At 37.8% G+C, this 5,366-nt stretch overlaps 1 long non-coding RNA gene across 1 annotated transcript; it reads right to left on the reverse strand.

Annotated features, from left to right (window-relative positions):
• Nucleotides 1–316: 316 nt before the first annotated feature.
• On the reverse strand, nt 317–2,810 carry LOC138896652 (uncharacterized). The gene is made up of 2 exons (XR_011410035.1): nt 2,118–2,810; nt 317–666 (listed from the first exon to the last, which is right to left on the reverse strand). It is a non-coding gene; the product is annotated as an uncharacterized lncRNA (long non-coding RNA).
• Between the last annotated feature and the right edge of the window lie 2,556 nt (nt 2,811–5,366).

Raw genomic sequence — 5,366 nt, forward strand, 5'->3', positions numbered from 1 at the left:
GTTGGGTGTGACAGTCTGCGTAGTCCACCGCGAAATGACCCCCAAATTCTGGTACCTTTATGACACATTTCATGAGGATGATTCATGCTCCGCATAGCTGACCGGAGAATCGTCCTCTTGAGCTAGAGTTACCGTCCACTTTGGGATGTATTGTGCGGTTTACAAATCCGTTCTGCGATGTCACGCCCCAACCTCGGGGAGCGCGACCGTCGCTCAACCGAGATAACCCAGCCAAGCAAGCCTATACAATGCCTTCTACCCCAACTTACCCATGAATAAAGAGAAGATATATTTCATTAATTAGACAACGAGAAGGTTACATGAACAATTCAAATTTCATTACCGTTAGAACTTCATTCAAGGTTTCTCAAAATATTACATTACACATTCATACTTTAGAAGTGGAAACATATGATACAAATATAACATTTCTAATTTGACTTCCCAAAACAAAGGTACCCCTCCCCCCATGTTATGTCTACGGAGCCTCTAATAGATACAAAAGAGTAGCATGATGGTGCCGGCAACAAGGATCCGGCTATACCTCAAAACAATATACATAGAGGACAAGAGATACAAGACCCCGAAATAAAATGGGGCTCACCAAGTCAGCTGAGGAGAGGGTGTGCTACTATCGCTGATCAACACTGCCTGCTATGGAACCACCTGCAGCCATTAAAGATGTAGCGCCCCCGGCAAAAAGGGACGTTAGTATATATGGAATAGTACTAGTATGTAAAACTAAACACCCTCTCTATAGAACGAGTAACAGTAAAAGGAAAAGGAAACATGAAATCAATAAGAGCCTCAAACAATATCAAGGTGTCAAGTTAGGAGAAAAGTAAAATTTCAAGTAAGTTTCAATATTTTTAAGTAGGGAGATCTTTAGTACCGATATACCACCGTGATTTTAGCATGGAGTCCGATCTCAGCCCGATCAGCTTAGCCATCTCACCTCGACACATCCAATCACAACACCACCATGTGCGCGGCATGTCATCCGATCTCAGCCCGATCGGTTAAGCCGTCTCACCATAATGCCGCATCACATCCTGCTACCAATAATCTCATTCCATTTAAGGGAAAATATCTCAACACATCAAATCTCATCCCATATAAGGGGAAACAATCTCGTCATATCAACACAGGGATTTACCCCCTAATCACTCCTACACCGGCATGTGTAGTTTCGGGATTAGGTTATTTTGACCTACCCTTCCTCGGTGACTAAACGATACTCCCAAAGCATTTATTATTCAAAGAATTTATATCTTATTTCATAATCTTTCTCACATCTTTCCATTTTATTGGAACTAGTGGCCACAATTGTAATATCATTCTTGGTATGTCGGTCGTATTTCATATTTCATACTCACCCCTAAAATATTCAGGCGTTACCAAGGATTATCATCAATAAGAGAATTTCAAATCAAGACCTTAAGTACCCATATGATCAAACAATAGTCTTAAGCACATTGAGTTTCTCTACCACGATTAGGCATACTAGCTTGCGATTGAAACATGGTTTTTAAATCACAACACCTTTGATATATTGATCATACTAGATTACATTCTCGGAAGGAATCATGATATGATAGGAACATTTGGAACATATTTTGGGTACATACATCTTTCACCACAACACTTATTTTACTATAATCAACTCTGTTAGGAAGGACTCGGAACATGAGGCATAAGAAATTGAGCCAAACATAATCGCAACTTATGAGGAAATCATGAAATCGATTCTATAAAAGGAGTTTAGCCAACATACCTCGCTTGAGCTACTTTAAATTACTATAATATAGCGACTTCAATCTATTAGAAACACGATAAATTTGAACCATAATTAGGAAGATACTCGGGGTTTCTTCTCATTTGAGCATTTTATCAAGCACTAGGTGTGCATTAAGGTTTCAAGGTCATCCTATGATGGATTCCTTCACCCCACAATTAATCCCCACATCAATAGGCCATACACAAATACTCCACAACCTTCCTATCACCTTTGTTAGTACATGCATACATAAATAACAACTCTTATTCTCAAAACCTTCTTCCTCATTACCTATTCCCAACCCAAATTTTGAAATTGAAGGATAAGGCTAGAGTCTTACCTCTTGGATGAAGGCCTTGTGAGTTATTCTTGTGAATTCATCTGGACTTGAGCAAAGATTGATGAACAAATAGCTTAAGAATTCTTCTTCTCACTCTAGACCACTTTCCTCTCTTTAAAATATCAGTTTCAACCTTCTAAAATGACCCCTAAGGTTGTTTTATAAAAATGGGGTCAGGTTTTAAAACCATAAAATTGTCCCTCCGACCTCAACTCTGAGGTCACAGAGTGCACCGCAGATCAAGTCTGCGGCCCGCAAAATGGTCCGCAGAAACGGTCCCAAAAATTGGGTTGGTCTGGTCTAACCTGCGGCCAGGTCTGCGGCTCGCATATCAATTGTGCGGCCGCAAAATGGACTGTAGAATCTCCCTCCGAAAATGTTCATATTGGATCTGCGACGGATGTGCGGCCTGCAAAACGATTATGCGGTCGCATAGTTGACTGCAAAATAATCCCCAAAATTAGCCCATTTCTCTGCTTCATTCTGCGGCAGATCTGCGGTCCGCAGATCAGTTCTGCGGTCGCATAATGGACCGCAGAAATGCCCTGTTCTACAACAATTTTTCTTCAATGCTCTGCTCAACCCAAAATGTTCGTACCGTGGTGAGTTTTCTACAACCCTCAAATACGTTAGCCTACCTCGGTACCACGAAACCCCGGATTTTAGGTAAAATTTTATGGGGCCTTATGTGTGGCAAGCTTTGCGTGCCACGAAAACTTATCCTTCAACCTTCCGAACATCTTTTCTTGTCCTTATCACTTTAGTGCCTTAGATCCCTTGCGAACTTTTATGGGGCCTTACACGAACGCATGCTTTGCCATTTAATTTAGGATTTATAGTTATATTGTGCAGACGTATATATAGCCATGTTATATTGGAGCTCTCCTAAAGCATTCTAGCGTTTATGAATTCTTCTTTTTGATTTGAAATTAGTGTAAGACTAAGAGTTATGGATATTTTGTGAAAAGAAGTGTAAGGTTTAACAAACAAGACCAATTATGTTACAATTTAAATAATTGCTAACATTCTACCTTTGCAATTATCAATAAGGTTAGAAATATAAATTAAAGAGTAAATTAAATTACTAATGGATCGTGACTTAAAGAAACTGTTGAAATTCAATTGAAAGCAAATTTTCGGTCTTGATTTAATCTATTAGTATTATTTCAAAGTTCTTCATATTATCTTGATTTAGATGGATGATTAGTTAAGTTGTAAGAAAAAATAATTGTTGGTCTTATTCGTTGCTAGGCAAACGGGCCTGAGCATTAGATGATTGATTATAGCGACTACAGGGCCTAAAAGAGGAGCCCATTAACGTTGGACGTCGTTCTTCCATCGGCCATGCCCTTATAAAGGCATCAGGACCCATTTGGGCCTTTAAGGCCACTAGGCTAAGTTAAAAGCTGAGGTTTAAAGACCTAATGATTCCATCCATAGACCCACATACAAACCCCTTTTTCGGTTGGGCAATAGGTCCAGCTCGTCCAGAACTTGAAAATGATTACCATTATCATTTTTACAAAATCAACCATTTGACAATTAATCTAATTATTTTAGGGATTTTTTTCGTTCCAATACAATATTTGAAACTTATTTACCAAAATTATCCTAGATTTGCATATTACCCACCCTAACTGAAGTTTGCTTACAAGATGTATACAATCTATCATTAGTGCCTTAAATTAAGGGATTTAATTACACTCTTTTTTCTTTTTTCTCCTCCTTTCCTCTTTTCCTTTTTTTGCCGCCTACTCGGTTACATCTTCCCGAATCTAAATTTTGCAGCGTAATTTGCTTTTTCGATCAATCTTTTGTCTCTGTATTGTAATTGCACTACTATCTTCTCCCGCAATGACGAAAGAAAAAAAGGAACTTTGCATTTGAGGAGACATGAGTTGATTATCCAAAGGTTCTCTTTTTCACTTTTGCCTTTTCAATCAATTTGTTTTTTTGTATTTGTGAGTTCTCCTTATCATTGGCAACTCTGAACGCTGCCCGTAACTGAAATTTGCAGCGAGTCAAAACTAAAATTTTCCTTTAGCCCAATTTTATTAGGAGAAGTAGATCTGGTTGCCCATCTTGCAAATTCCCAGTAGACATGGGAATTTCAATAACACAAATGGATATGTACTCTGAACTGTAGTATATATGATTATTATACGAGGGCTTCGATTAGATCAATGATGGTAAATATATAACGGCATGGTACAACATACAAATTAAAAATAAATTTTGTACAAATTTAATACATCTACAACAAAATATAAATTAAAAATAAATTATATAGTATACAACTTATTTATGATTTATCTACAACTTTCATACATTATTTTTACTCAGTTAAATACAACAACAATATCATACAACTTAAATACAATTTTTATACAAATTTTATAAAATATGTCTTTTGTATATTTTGTATCTGATTTATACATAGTAAAAATAAATTTCATACAAATAATTATATATTATACAACTTATCTACAACTTTCATATATTATTTCTACCCAATTATATACAACTACAATATCAACAACAACAACCCAGTAAAATCCCACTAATGGGGTCTGGGGAGGGTAGTGTGTACGCAGACCTTACCCCTACCCCGAAGGAGTAAAGAGGCTGTTTTCGAAAGACCCTCGGCTTAAAAAAATAAAAAAATAAAAAGACAAAATGATAAAAAGGAGACAATATTAGTATCACAATAACAATCATAGGATAAATAGGAACACCATGAAATCCAGAAGAAAGATGCAAAGCAAAGGGAGACAATATTAGTAAATATTAGTATCACCACAACAATCATAGGAAAAATAAGAACATCATGAAATCTAGAAAAAAGATGCAAAGCAAAAGCGATAGCTAGTAAATAGGACATGCACTGAAAAGCAAAATAGTAAGCCACAACATTGCCACTAGCTATCTTAGACAAAAACCCTACATGGCTAGTCCCACAATGGTACGAAGTAAGGCACGACTCAACTACATCCTAACCTACAACCCTAATACTCGACCTCCATATCTTCCTATCAAGTGTCATGTCCTCGGAAATCTGGAGCCTCGCCATATCATGCCTGATCACCTCTCCCCAATACTTCTTAGGTCGCCCTCTACCTCTTCTCGTGCCATCCACAACCAGCTACTCACACCTCCGTACCGGAGCATCTGGGCTTCTCCTCTGAACATGTCCAAACCATCTAAGCCTCGCTTCCCGCATCTTGTCATCAATGGGAGCCACATGCACCT

Source organism: Nicotiana tomentosiformis, chromosome 8 (genome assembly GCF_000390325.3).
Source record: "Nicotiana tomentosiformis chromosome 8, ASM39032v3, whole genome shotgun sequence".
Lineage (NCBI taxonomy): Eukaryota > Viridiplantae > Streptophyta > Magnoliopsida > Solanales > Solanaceae > Nicotiana > Nicotiana tomentosiformis.